This window comes from Panthera onca, chromosome B4, assembly GCF_046562875.1.
Source record: "Panthera onca isolate mPanOnc1 chromosome B4, mPanOnc1 haplotype 2, whole genome shotgun sequence".
NCBI lineage: Eukaryota > Metazoa > Chordata > Mammalia > Carnivora > Felidae > Panthera > Panthera onca.
In genome coordinates this window covers 87423649-87439385 of record NC_138345.1, presented here as the reverse complement: position 1 = coordinate 87439385, position 15737 = coordinate 87423649, and the positions used below count along the sequence as shown (strand labels likewise).

Genomic DNA, 15737 nt, shown 5'->3' with positions numbered 1-15737 from the left:
AGGATGTTCATGTCAGTGCTATTTAGGGTATAACCTGGAAATAATCCAAGTGCATATCAGTAGGAGAGTAGATAAATAAATTGTGATGTATATTCACAATATAATATACAGCAGTTGAATGAAGTACAGCGTTTATAAATATGAATGAATCTTAGCAATATAATAGTAAGTTAAAAAACTCAAGTTCTAAAAAATCGTTTACAACATACTGTTTTTATAAAGTTAACAACTAAAATATCTCTTAAATACTGGGAGACGTAGTAGTTCTGTATAACAAGGATGTCAAGGGAATTATGAATATGGAATGCAGTATGGTTATTGTCTCAGGAATCGAAAGGGATGTCATATGAGGTGACCACATAGCTGAACATGGGTTATGATTAGAGTGTTGTTGTTTCTTTCAGGTGAGGAGATTCATGGTTCCTACTTATATTATGAAAAATGGCTAAATAAATGAATAAAAGTGGGTCATACAATTATGAATAGTAAGAATATGTTATAAGCCAGAGATTATGAGTAATTGAGTAATGCAACTTTGTGCACCAGAGGTACAAAGAGAAAAAAAGGAAATAGTACCCCAAATATATGAATATTATGGAAATTTAGTATTTAACCATATTTTAGTGTATCATTGTACTAATCTCATTGAGATTAGACACTTGAATGGTAAGCATTAAATCATCAACCTAAACATATCTGTTAGATGTGGGGCGGGGGGCACCTGGGTGGCTCAATCCATTAAGTGTCTGGCTCTTGATCTCGGCTAGATTATGATCTCACAGTTCGTGGGTTTGAGCCTCACATCAGGCTTTGAGGTAATAGAAAAAAAAGATACGGGGACCTGGATTGAATTTGCTGGGTCAGTATGTGGAACTTGAGATCTAAATGTCTGCTTTCCTAAAAATACACTTCCTATAATTCACATTTGGTTATATTTGGAAAACAAAATTGGAAGTATCTTAGAATAGCAAAATTAAATCTATTGTGAATTATTGTAAATAAAAATACAATACAAATATCATGTAGTGTATACCACATCCAAAACACAAGAACTAATCAATAAAAGGGAAAGGAATTTCAGCTTACAAAAATAATGGGCAGTTTTTAGAATTTGGCAATACTATTTTGTAGTGAAACATATATATTCCCATCTATATTAGCTGCTAGAGCTACCATAGCAAAATACCATATACTGGTTGCATAAACAATGGGAATAAATCTTTTCCCACAGTTCTGGAGGTCAGAAGTCCAAGATCAAGATGTTGGGAGGTTTGGTTTCGAAGCCTCTCTCCTTGGCTTGATGACCAACCTTCTTGCTATATCCTCATATGGTCTTCTTCTCTGGTCATAGGCATCTCTGTCATAGGCATCTCTTTTTCTTATAAGGACACCTGTCATATTAGAGTAGGACCCCACCTTATCAGCCACAGTTAAACTTCATCACCACTTCAAAGAAGTTATCTCCAAATGTGGTTACCTTGCAAGGTATTGGAAGTCGGGATTTGAACATACGGATTTTGGGGGAACACAGCTCAACCCATAGCAACATCCTTTTCTTTTTTTTTAAATTTTTTTAACTTTTTCTTTTAAATTAATTTTTGAGACATGGAGAGACAGAGCATGAACAGGGGAGGGTCAGAGAGAGGGCGACACAGAATCTGAAACAGGCTCCAGGCTCTGAGCTGTCAGCACAGAGCCCGACGCGGGGCTCGAACTCACGGACCGAGAGATCATGACCTGAGCCGAAGTCGGCCGCTTAACCGACTGAGCCACCCAGGCGCCCCAGCAACATCCTTTTCTGTGACTGTGATTGTTCCAGAGACTGCCTGCTCTTTGCCAGACCCTGTTTTAGGCATTGGAGTACAACAATAAAGCTTATAACTTATGTCTCACAGTGGACATGAAAAAGCAGCAAGGACCCCAAATTAGAGGAAAAATTTTTATGATATTAAATTTGCAAATGCCATTATCCCCACATCCCTGTCATTTTTTACCAAGGGCTGTAGGCTCCCCCCTTAATTGTTTGGGAGAATTAGCCACTTCAATAAAGAAATCCCTGTCGCTAGTGACTCTAGAGTCTAGAGCATGCCGTTTGTATTTGAGCACAGGATAACAGCTTAAAGAACACCAATAATTAGAAGCTTCTGCCACTGTGCAGTTGGTTGTGGACTCATGTTTGGAAGACTATGTTTTCTCTGCCGACAAGATCTTGCTTCATGCTTTAGATGTGTCATGTCTAAATGTGGTCATCTGGGCCTCTTGCGCCCTAGTGTTAGTTGCTCTAGGGGATGGCTACCTATCTCTTTTGAGGTGCTCCTCAGTCCCTCAAAGAGAAATTTAGGGAAGTCACATAGCACACATTTGAAGTCCCAAGAATAGGTTCCCATTTTTTTAAAAGATGAACTTTAGTGGTATTGTGTCACATTCCAAAAACTGATACCTTATTGTGCTTGTTTGACAACACAGGTGGTTTTAAGGCAGGAAACATGATGTTGCAGAAATGGAGACAAATGACTTAGACAAGATAGGATTTTTTTTCTCAAAACCTAATAGGTGTCAGCAGTCTAGGGTTGGCAAGGTGGTCCTCAGCAGAGGGCCCCTGGGAGCAGTCTTCTCCCCCTATCCCTACCCTGCTACCCCCTGCCCCTGTCCCCAGAAAACCAAGGGAACAGTTTTCAGCATCACAGAAGCCTAGGTATAAATCCCATCCTTGGCCAACACAATCAGTAAGGTTCATTCTGGGCTGAAAGTGCTTGGTTGAAATGGCCCAAGCCATTCAGCAAAATATTTAATGACTCCTTTGCCAAGAATAGGCAGAGTTGGGGCAGCATCTGTGAGGTCATAAAGAATCCTGGCTCTTCCCCCCGCTTCCCCCCACCCCAACTCTACTTTGGCCTTCTTCATCACATCAATGTTTCAGTCTTGAGCTTGTCAATTTATGTTTAAAAAATGGTCCCAGACATCATATCCTCACATCAGTGCCACAAACAGGGAGGCAGGAGAGGAGGGAGGGGGACCTTTTCTTTTTGTGTCTTTCTTTCCTCTTTTTTCTCTTTTTTTTCCTTTTTCTTTTCAGAACAAAAGTTTCCTAGAAGCCCCTTAGAAAACTTCTTCTTGCAGCTTTAAAAAAAATCAGATTATTTTAACTAAAAACAAAAACCAAAAATAGTTCACCCATTTCTCCCATCTGCCACCCTCCACATCTGGCAGTCACCAATCTGTTCTCTGTATCTTTGAGCTTGTTTATAATGTTACAGTGAACATGGGGGTGCATATATCTTTTCAAGTTAGTGTTTTCATTTTCTTTGGATAAATATGCAGAAATGGGATTGCTAGATCATATGGTAGTCCTATTTTTAAGTAAAACATTTTATGGAAGTAGGGTTGACATACAGTGGTTTCTGAGTTTATGGTATACAACATAGTGATTTGACAATCCTGTATTTTACACAATGCTCACCATAAGTGTAGTTACCATCCGTCACCAAAGAATGTTATTAAAATATTTTTGACTGTATTTCCTATGCTGTACTTTGCAATTCCATGACTTAATTTATTCTAATTTTTTATGCTTGCAGCAAGAATTACTATCAAACTCCAGTCGTTAAGCCGGGACCCTTGTGGTGTTAGCGAAAGACTTGCCCCTAACGTAGCATACTCCCTACACTTGTGCGTTCATTGGCCAGCCAGGGCCTCAACTCCGAACTCTAATGACTTATTTATTTTATAACTGGAAGTTTATACCTCTTAATAGCTTCTGCCTATTTCGGCCCTTCCCTACCTGCTTCCCATCTGGCAACCACCAGTTTCTGGTGGGTTTTTATTAGATTCCACATGTAAGTGAAATCATATGGTATCTGTCTTGTCTGACTTCTTTCACTTAGCCTAATACTCTGTAGGACCATCCATGTTGTCACAAATAATAAGATCCCATTCCTTTTTATGGCTGAGTAATATTTATCTGTTTATACACCACATCTTTATTCATTCATCTATCGGTAGATTCTTAGGTTACTTCCATATCTTGGCTATCGTAAAGAATCCAATAAATAGAGGAGTGCATATATATTTCTGAATTAATGTTGCTTTTGCTTTTGGTATCAGACACACAAAAATCATTGCCAAGACCTATGTCAAGAAGTTTACCACCTGGGTTTTCTTCAGGGAGTTTTATGGTTTTTAGGTATTACATTCAAGTCTTTAATCTATTTTGATTTAATTTCTGTCTATGGTGTAGGTTAGTGGTCCACTTTCATTCTTGTGCAGGTTACTTTCCAGTTTTCCCATCACCATTTCTTGATGAGACTGTCTTTTCCCCATTTTATATTCTTGTCTCCTTTGTCATAAATTAATTGACCATATATGAGTAGGTTTATTTCTGGGCTATGCATTCTGTTGCATTGATCTATGTGTCTGTATTTTATGCCAACACAATACTAAATAATGCTTTAATTACATAGCTTTGTAATATCATTTGAAATCAGGGATGTGATGCTTTCAGCTTTGTTCTTTCTTAAGAAAGAAATGGTCTTTTGTGGTTCCATACATATTTTAGGATTGTTTGTTATATTTCTTTGAAAAATTCCATTTGGGATACCCTCTAAGTATTGTGAAAGTCCGATCAATTATTTTTATTTGTTTTCATACACAGAAAAAACTCATATTTACTTTTACTTTAAAATGAGGTTGGATATTACTTTCCAAGATTAGCTAATATAGTCTTTCTCCATTCTATTTTTGTTATTCCTTTGACTTCCCTTTATTTGGGAGGTTAGACCACAGAGGGATGCTGAGAGGAATAGAGTCAAATGATTTTAATGTTGAGGCATCTAGAAGTGAGGGGGCAACTGTGGCTGAGCATGAGGGAACACCGGGCAGTAACCTCCTTGGGCCAGTGACCAAGGACAAGGAAGGAAGCTGGATATCTGAGAAAATACCACTGCAGATCAATGGCATTTGAAGGTCAGATTCACCCCCTACTCTAGAATGTGGTACAGTTAACCTTCCTCCTCAGGATGGAAATTGGATATAACCTTGGGAAACCAGGACTTTGGGGAGGGCAGGTGAGGGTGTAGATGAGGGGCTACATCTTTAAATTTACTGAGGTGTTTCTGTCACACTGTTACAGAAACATCAATATTAAAAAAGTTGTATTACTTGCCCACCTGAGTTTATGGTCTAGGATTTAGAGCTGACACTGTGTATTCCATATATTTTGGTTTTGTTACAATGGCCTCTGCTAACAAGGACTGAAGAAGATTGAGCTGCAGCATGGCTTGATCCAAGGCTAGAGACTCATGAACTGTAAAAATCATACACAGCTCTTGTAATATGCTGTCATAAATTGAAAAAAAAATCAGTATAATGTGAAATACTGATCTTCTGCAACAGCATAAAGATGATCTGTTATATAAACTTGGAAAATGGGGGCCTGGGGAGGGAGGCATACACAGTCTTGGTACAGTAAGAAGGTAACTCTTGTTAGTTTTTAGCTTGATGATGTCTAATCTGGATGAATTCATTACTTTCTCTTTTAGGCTTGAGATTAAAATAAAAATGGAAGCTAGCCAAATTATAGGTGAGGAATTACTCAAAAGGAGGTCAATATTCCAAAAAAAAAAATTTAAAAAGAAAGGAATTGATAGTTTTAAAAATTGACCTTGCCTAAATGACCAAAATCACACTGCACTTCAACTAATCCATAATTATCAGCCCATGTTCAGTTGAGTGAGGCCCTTGAATTAGAATATGTCCCAAATAAGAACTATGACCAAAATTGTTAATAAAAATAAAACTCTTGGAGGAATCTTTTGGGACTGTTAGTGTTATGAATCATACCAATAAAACAACCCATATATTTACAACAGTGATAATTGATATAAATATACCCTGTAATATTAAGTAGTGGTTAAAATCCTGGACTTTAGATTCAAGTAGATTCTGATTCAAAGGCTGGCTCTATAACTTAGTATCTGTGTCAGCCTGGGCAATGCACTTTGCCTTTCTATAAAATGGGAATATAAGCTCAATTCCATAGTATTATTATCAATATTAAATCTGAACACATATTTAATGGGCCTGGTAATGGTAATAATTTATACTGTTATTAAAAGTTTACTACTTGGAGGTTTAGCAGTCTGACCCAATATATTCTTTGTTGGTTTAACAACATATCTTTAATTAGTGAGACTTTATGAGTTTTGCATTATCTAAATAATTGTTATTCATTAGAAATGATACTTGACAAAAACTTCCATGTAGCTTTTCCTAATGTATGGCAAAGAAAAAAAAAAGCTATGAAAAGATTATGAATGAAAAAATGATTTTTTAGACAATATTCTTAATGGCTTAGGCAAAATTAAAACAAATTTTAATGGCCTCTGGTTGATAGTAATGATAATATTATTGTAATAAATACTACAGTAATTTATATTTTATTTAGTAGCATTTTTATTTCAGTCATCCAGGGGATTTTAACAAAATGAAACAGTGAGCTTGTGTATGCTAAATGAGGAAAGAAGGGGTTGTTGTTATGAATTTACACCAAGGAAAATATAAATGCAGAAGAGTTAAGATGTCCAGTAATATGATCCTAATGAACTAATTCTTCTTCCAGGCCTCCTGTTTCCATTTCCTCTGTGGATGCAAGCCTTGCTTAAGAAAATAATTGTAGTTCATTGAGTCAGAATCTTGAAAATGTTGAGGTCCCTAGACTGAAATTAAGAAAACATGGCTTTGAAGATTCTTCAGAAGTCACTACTTGATTTTCATTTTGGACACAGAATTTGGTTTGTCTGGAAAAATCACATGCAAACCAAACTTAGGACTCAGATGGCATTTATTTGATGTTCCCTTTTGCTGCTTGGAAGAAATGGTGTCTTTGTTTTTTGTTCTTTTTTTCCTACTGGCTTTATGAGCTCTCATTGCTCCTCATTCTCAACATTTTTGTAAAGAAAATATTAGAGATATTTTTACACTTTTGCCCAAACTGCAGCATGACCTAAACTTTTGTTTTGCTTTTAATGTTATTAATAACTTTTATTAGCAGTGATGGATAGAGGGTGAATATGAAAGCAAAAATCAGTGCACGAGGAGCATTAAGAAAGCAGAATCCTCCTTGTTAGGGATTTTATCTTGATCTTTGTCAATGAGGGGAGCAGCAGAGGGTGTGATCCTGAGTTCGTAAAGGAAGGGTATCCTTTTTTGAGAGATTTCTCTCGGAGTCAAAAGGTAGAGGTGGTCTCTGAGAAATGGAATACACTGCAGTAAAAGGAAGCTTTTTCAAGCATCTCCATTGCTGCTGCTACTCCTGACAGTGAGGCTATTTTAACTTTTAATTTGCTGAAAGGCAAATAAGGCAGCTGTCTTCACAGTAGGAAGTTCGGGGTGAGTGTTGGAGAAACAGCGTCTCTTTTCATGTAAATTAAAGGAGAACAGACTAAAGAAAAGTTAGCTGTTGCTTTACAGAGTCTCTCTTGGCTAGCAGGCCAGGATGTCCTCTTTAGTGATTCTCTTAGGCTTCCTTTTAATTTGCCGAACACATCAGATCTGAGGGCAGATTTTAGATTTGACAGCACTGAGCATTCCTTCCTTTTTGCCCCTTTCTCCACCTTCCCGAACACCAAAAACCAGAAAACTTTTTGGATGATGTCTGATTTTAGGATTCTGCTTAGTGTTTTCGTTAAACCTTTATTCTTTTCTTTATGATATTCCTTTTTATTGAAGCATTTCTCTAGAGGAATTGAGGCACATGTAGCAAGAACTAAGATTGCACCCATTTTTCATCAAATAGGAGCTGTGTTAGCAACATCTTCAACGGTGCATGTGATCTACTAATGGCTGCAGCCTCTGGATGATTCCTTTTGATGTTGCCCTCTAAAGGTCTCATCAGAAAGCATTACTCTCTGCATTATCCCCTTCTAACTTCTGGTGGTTTTGTTTTATTTGGCTATTGATTGGTATTACACATCCCTCTTAATGCTAACATTAGATGATGCTGTATAAGAGCACTTAGTGGAAAATTACTACATAAAGGTAGAAAGTTCATTAAGTAGTTTGAACTACATGTCTGGGATACATCATATCAGCCAAATACCTGTTCTGACTATAGGACTGATTGGGAATTTTGCTAAGTTGATTCATTTACCTAATCTCTGCTATACTTTTTGTCATTTGTAGGGTAACATGCATTATTTAAAAGAATGCAAAGCTACCCTTTGTACTCAGTATAATACATTTTTAATGGCTAACGATTGTATAGATAATCTCATGCAGAGGGGCAAAAATGTTTCCCTTTGGTTATCATTATACATTTACTTCTGAACTAATTAAAAATGAAATCATCATCCTTGTCAGAAATGGACAGGAAGACAAAGGGTTATTAAGAGTCTGCTTTTCCCTTGGTGAAATATATTATCAATAATCATTGCAGTCCATAATGCATGTGGTTTGGCATGATGTATTAATTTGTGCTGATTTAATGGTCTAGAAAGCATTTTTGTTTTACCCATTTTGTTGATTTTCTCTTCTGGGGACTTGCAGTAATCACATATCTTCCGTAAATGAGTTTGCATTATGATTATCATACTGAACCTATATGGTGTAAGGTCAAATAAAAATTAAGAGGTTTAATTTTCCCTGTTGAAAATAAGGGAAGAGACTTGTTTTTTCCCTTTTTCCTAGAACACTTCCTTTAGCAAACTTGTAAGTACTGTTTCCTGCCTTTGAAAAGTATATAAATCCTTCTGAAAACCTTATGGACGTTTCCTCACCTCTATGACCCAGGAATATCTTCCTTAAGGACCCGGGAGCCATCCCTCTGCAATGTAAACATTAAGGAAAAAAGTGTTCCTCACTCCTGTTACATGTGGGAGGGTGGGAATCTCACTTTATTGGGAACCTTGCTGCAAAACTACCTCTGGTCATAAAGATAGGAGGAGTTTCTCCTCTTCTGGATAAAGCCAGTTATCTAACACACATGGTCACCTCAAATACCAGGTAAATTTAAGATGAATTATGTGTGACAAATGGTGCTATTGTGTCCTCTTACTTGAGGACTGGTTATTGTTTATCTTGAAAATATGTAGTGAATTGTATCTGCTTGGCTATATAAAACGGTGAGATCCCCTTCCATTCTTGCCATTTCTTAGTGGATTTCATGTGAAGCACATTACATTCTAGTTTAATATTAATTTAAAAGTAAAAGTGTTTTTTTTTTCCTCTACTAACTTTGGGAGGAGGATTTCTGAGTTGAGGGAAGATTTAGCTTTAAATTCTGTTTCATCAAAAATGGTCATGGACTATCATAGAAAGTAACACTTTGATCAGCTCATGGCTTTAGTTGTGCTGTGTCTTTCCTTCTTTAATCAGATGTTCAATTCAGAGACAACCCTCTTGGCTGAAACCACTGTGGATTAATCAGTATTATGTAAAAAGAAAACAAGACTGTTCCATTTGCATTTTTTTTTGCAGAAGAAAGGCATTCCAAATTCAACACTGAGAGCTATTGTGAAGATAGAATTAGCTAAGTGGCACGTTTGTCACTTTTTCTTTTAATTATTACTTAATAAATTCTCGCAAAAAATCTATTTATAGGATAATGCTATTCTATTACAGTTACCACTATTCATTTTAAATATCACTTGCTTTCAATTATATTGTTAGTAGGATCCTGCAAAATGTTAAACTTGGCATTGCTAACTCAGAGGTGACTTGTGGCACCGGAATGATTTATGCCTGTGGATTGCAGAGATCTAAAAATAGGGCTTGATGTTACATTAATATGTAGTGCAATACACACAATAGGGTTAGAGGAGGATGGAGTTTCATCCCTAACTCTCAGTTTTCTTGTCTTTGTCTCTGTGTCTGAGCAGCACTGGAATAATTAGACATTGCTCATTTGTCATTTGTATCATTTCCTATCAGTGCATACCATCGTGCCCTGCCAGCTCCCAGGTGCTTCCGAGGAAGCACGTGGTCTGTAAATAGCCATTCTGCACATCTCTGGTCGCTGTCCTAATTTGAAAATCTCCTTCATAAATTGGACCGGACAATAACAGACCATCGCTGCTAGGTTCTGATGGGGTAAGTGTACAGCTCTGACCTCAGCATGAGGTCAGAAATGAAAGTGACCAGCTGGACATAAAACAAATACCACAGATTCCGAGAAGGTATTTCTGTTAGCAAGGTGAATGTCAGCGGTTCTGGGCAAGCAGCATTTCTCAAGGAATGGCAAATATTTTGGTCAATGTCTCCCCTGGTTTGATGCCTCTGATTTCAGCTGTAATCGAGTGTGAGACGGCAGTGTTGACAGATGCTTGTCTTCAACCTTTCTGAGTAGGAACTCTGATCAGATGAGTGGAAGTCATGTAACAGAGTTTGCACATCTGTTGTCGACAGGACTAGAGGTTGCATGTGCATAAGGATGTGCTGTAGGCAGAGAAATCAAGGCTAGTACCATGCAGAATATATATATGAGCAGTGTAGGAATTGGGTACTTTTTCTTTCCTCATTGGATGAACTGGGGTGGACTGTTGATAGAAAGAGACAAGGAGATGGAGCAACCCTGCTCAAGACACCCTCAGAGACTTCTTTAACGACAAACTGTGAAGATTACACATGGGAGCTATAGGTCTGCCAAAATATCATGAGTTCTTACCTTAGTTTTTCTCTACCAGAATATATTTGATCTTTATCTTTAAGTTGAGGAGGCAGTTGGGTTCAGGGTATATTATTGTCCCATAATGAAGGAATTGCTTAGATTTTGGAGGTAGCTCTGGAGTTCTCTAAAGTCATGGTAATCGTAGAACTGATCTGATACTATTGTTTCATAGGTAGCTTAGCTCTTAGAGTTTACTGGAAACGATCTCAGGAATCATCACATCAGCAATTTTTGATTCACGTAATAGCTTGCATGTTGCTGTGGTGTAACAATGTGGAACACGTTATACTAGTCACCAGCTGCCAATTTAAATACACACTTGGAAGAGTCATCTATTTTTCAGGGGTATTAACTTGATCTTAATAGATGTTGATGTTTAATTTAATTGTGACCTTTCAGTTATACTTTTTGAAGAAAAATGTCTCATGTTTTCACAACGCGAGCTGTTGAAAAGTCAAGATACTGTGGCAGATATTTTAAATGGACTCAGAAAAATATTTTAAAAACAACAGTAGTTTCTACCTGACTCCAGCATATTTTGTTTCAATCCAAATAACAACCTAGTAAATCTTCCCTGATTACCCACTTTAAAGTCAGAGAAAATATAATCGAGGGGAGGACAAAGCACTTGTATAATGAGAGCCGGAAGAACATTTTTCTCTCACATGCTTACAGTTAGTGATACAGCAAGAAGAAACTTGATTCCAGCAGTCTTCTTCAGCTTCTTAACCAGGCAAACTCCTAGTTGTCCTTCACAAATCACTAGAAATGTTGCTTTGTATGTGTGTGAATTTTTTCTTAAGCTTCTGCACTACCCATAGGCAGAGCTGATGACTCTCTTAGCACTTGGTTCAAATTTTGTTAGCACTGCTGGGTGTTCTATCATTTATTTTTATATTTTCCTCCTTCACTTGCCTGTGCGTTCCTTGAGGACAAGGACTATTCCTTACTCATCTCAGTGTCTAATGCTAACCCTAGTGTTAGACCTAGAGTAGGCACTCAATAAATACTTAGTGAAAAATGAAAAAAATGAATGGGCTCTTAATTAGACTTCAGAAATGGTTGATCCTCACTGTGTTGAAGTAGAACTCTCTATGTAGGGTGGTGATGGTGCCTGTCCTCTGATGGATTGTTCTTGTAGAAGTTGCACATGGGGTCCTTCAAACCATTAGCTGTAGATCTCCCTTGGAAGTCACTTGCATTTTGCAGCACTTTGTCTTTCAGGATAAAAGACAGGTCTGGGTTTATAGAAGAACTAAATCTAAGGAAACTTGATAACCAAATATTTCATGATGAATATGCATCTCCAGGTAAATGCAAAAACCTTCAAGTGTAAGTATAAATTTATGATAGGCATGATTATAGATCTGAAATAGGTCACTTCTCACCTTTGGAGTTTATTTAGAAGGCTGGTAATTTGGCATCAGCCACAGCACTGTATCAGCCAAGTCCATTAGTTAAGTATGTTTTGACTCCTACGGATCTCAGACGAGCAGGGTTATTGTCGAAGAACCTAGTCTGTGGCGTGCTGGCTCCTCAAGCTGCCCTTAGGTTTGAGGGAGCTCTTACAGTGCTCAGGGCTTTCCTGGATCTTGGTTTATTCTAGAGCACTGTTGAAAAACAGACTTTGATTCATAGCTATTGTTGGATAATCTGAAGCTAACCTAGGCCATTTCTACATTGTGAGTGTTTGGTGCGTGTGTATCTAAGTGTCTGCATCTATGAATATGGTCTTTGTCAGTTGGGGCTTCCATAACAAAATATCATAGACTGGCTGGCTTCAGCAGCATACATTTATTCCTCACAGCTCTGGGGCCTGGAAGGCTGAGATGGGGTTTCTAGCATGGTCTGGTTCTTAATAAGGATCCACCTTCTGGTGGTATCCTCTTATGGCAGAGAACAGAGAGAGAGCAAGCCCTTTTTCTTCTCATCAGGGTACTAAACCTATTTGTTAGGGCTCCACCTTCAGGTCCTAATAAGCTCCTAAAGGCCTCACCTTTGAATACTATCACATTGGGGGTTAGGATTTCAACCTAGGAATTTTGGGGGGACATTGATATTTAGCACAATCGGCATGTCTTATCGCATCCCCCTACCCCCTATCTGTAGGAAATTGTAGGATGCGGCTTGTCACAGTGATTAACACCTCTTTTTCTGAAGTATCTCCATCATTTGTGTAACTTTCTAAACCTTATATTCCTTAGTTCCTATGATAGGGGAGTCAAAATAGTACTGACCTTTAGGCCACTCATAATTGGGTTCCATCCCTAAAGAGCTTTATTCATATTATGATGTATATGACTGGCACCCCAAAGTTGGAAGAGCAGAATGTGTACAGCCACTACTAGAATACCTGTTTGGTTATGAGAATTAACAAGTCACTGCACATAGAATGCTTGGCATTCAGGATGTGCACAAGTGATAACCTTCATTGTTACCGGAAGGTTCACACTGTTCCCTTAAGAAGACTGGATAGGATGAGGTATAGTATCGTTACAACAAACAATATTTTAAAGTGATGCTAATGGGCAAGTAAAGGATTCAATTGTCATCTCCATAAATCATTGCTAGAGTCTATATTTAGAAGTCAGATTGTTGGTGAGAAACGCCAGACCAAACTGTATAAATGTATAATTATATCGACATTTCATGTATCTGAAGGTGGTTTTCTATCTGCAGTCCTGCTTTCTGAAATGTCAGTTTTTTAGGATATAACTTTTACTAGAAGTAAGGAAATAAAGTGAGGAGGCCTCTGAAACAGGGATTTCAAAGAGCTTCCTACAAAGACACGGAATTGACTTTCTGAGTTCTACCGGAATTTTAATGACTCTTAATAAACCTACAGTTCTTAAACAACCTGGTTGTTTACCCATCCACAGCGGACTGGAAGACCAAACTTGAAGGGCTGTGGGTGTGTGTGTAAAGCTACTATTATGAGGTGTTAGTGGGATACACAATGATGTAAGTGGAATAATCAAAAGTTTGACCTAGAGGGCTAATAAAGAAAACAAAACAAAATCTCCATATTGATGATTATCTCTGAGACATTAAGAAAATATGTTCCATTTTTTTGTGCTAAAAGGGAAATTTACCTCTAAAATTCATTCCCATTTTATGATCATTTATTATCTAAAACATGGTCTAAATGAAAAAACTTTGGGTGTCTGGGTGGCTCAGTGGGTTAAGCGGCTAATTCTTGATTTTGGCTCAGGTCATGATCTCTCATGGTCTGTGAGTTCGGGCCCCATGTCAGGTTCTGTGCTGACTCATGAAGCCTGCTTCAGATTCTGTGTCTCCCTTTCTCTCTGCCCCTCCCCTGCTCATGCTCTTTCTCTCTCTCAAATAAAAACATTAATAAAAGTATGTTAAAAAAAAGAAAAACTTGGGTAGCTAAGAGAAGACAGTATGACACGGTAAAAACATAGGACTTGGTATTGGACTGGATTCATTCCACATTTGCCACTTATGCTTAAGTGTACTTAATGCTGTGAGTTTCAGCTTGCTTTCTTCTGTATAAGGCAGAGATGATAGTTCCCACCATGCAGGGGTGCTGTGAGGCTCGGATGACATCATATTTGTGATTGAAGTACAGCCAGCAAGGGCCTGGCATGTGCGGCTCAATATATTATTTGCCTCCTTCTTACCAATTTGGCAAAATTTACCTATTTTTTTTATGTTTTATTTTGAGAGATAGAGACAGACAAAAAATGGGGGGAGGGGAGGAGGCGGGGGAGAGAATCATAAGCAGGCTCCACACTCAGCACATGGGGTGCCATGCTGGGCTTGACCTCACCATCTTGAGATAATGGCCTGAGCTGAAATCAAGCTGATCTTGTAACCTCAAATGGCCTTGGCTGCTTAACTGACTGAGCCATCCAGCGCCCCCTAAAATTTATTTATCTAAAACACCCAATTCTCAATGAGGTTTCCCTACATTGCTTTTTCTCTGACTAGAAATTAAATTCATAATGCACATCTCTGACAATAACCGGTCATTGACTTTAGTAATTATAAACTTTGGTCTTGATACTGCAAAAAGCCTGCAGATGGGGAGTCTCTAGCAAAGTGGTAAGGTGGTCTGAAGACTTTAAAACTATTTGTTTTGTAGTTTGGTGAGGTTTTGGGAATGTTATGACTCTCTAGTATGAAGAAGGAAAGATAAATTTTATTTGTTGCCAGTGCTACTGAAGTTAAGAAGACTGATAACGTTCTTGTGTTAAATGCACTTTTAATATAGTTTGGATAATGTTTCTGGGCTGTGTTACAATTCACTTTTTTTTTCATTTACTCTTAGGTGGTTCTTGTCCTTATTATATATCTTATTGATTTGGAGGATGTTCTAGAGACTTACACTATTGATTAGGCAGAGTGTTTCTATATTTTGTGATTTACCAGTTTTTGTTCCTTGTATCATCATTACCAGTAGAATCAAATTGAAAAGACATACAGATCCTTTTCTCTCATAGAAGTTTTAGTCTTTTATGACATGTACTGGATGAAATAATTTTATGAGAGCTGCCTAATTCCTTTAAATTTATCTAAGATACACCATCTGCTTTGTAACCTCAAGTGATCTTGTGGTTTATTACATTTATTAAGCAAACATTTAATGTGTAAATATAATTTAATAAGATTCCCACAGCTTTCTAATTAGGCTTTAATTTCTGCCACTAGAATTAAATCCACTAAAATATACTTAGGTCTCTAAGTCCTAGTAATACTTCATAATGTTAACTGATCAAATAGGAATTTGTATTTTGGGTCAATTTTAATATCTTTAAGTCTCTGTTGAATTCTGATATCAGACCACTACATGAAAGAGATGATTCTTAAGGTTTGGGGGGATATTTTTTAAGCCAGGACTAACTCTGTTGCAAGTGACAGAGAACCCCAACTCAAACTTGCTTAAAAAGAATTGATTGGCTAAGTAGCTTCAATGAATATTGGGAGTAGATCTCAGACCCGGAGGAAGTGATGCAAGAAGTAGGACTTTAATGAGTAGAACCAGGGACTCAATGATGGCAGAAGTCTATCTCTATTTTTTACCCATGTGTCTATTTATTTACATATTTGTTCT

General features: G+C 37.6%; 1 protein-coding gene and 1 non-coding gene across 4 annotated transcripts in view; one reads left to right on the top strand and one right to left on the bottom strand.

Moving 5' to 3' along the window:
• Positions 1-15737, top strand: part of TAFA2 (TAFA chemokine like family member 2) — a 527083-nt gene that overhangs the window by 111569 nt on the left and 399777 nt on the right. The window lies entirely within an intron of this gene.
• On the bottom strand, positions 3571-3722 carry LOC132660478 (small nucleolar RNA SNORA62/SNORA6 family). The gene has a single exon (XR_009601818.1). It is a non-coding gene; the product is annotated as a small nucleolar RNA SNORA62/SNORA6 family (small nucleolar RNA).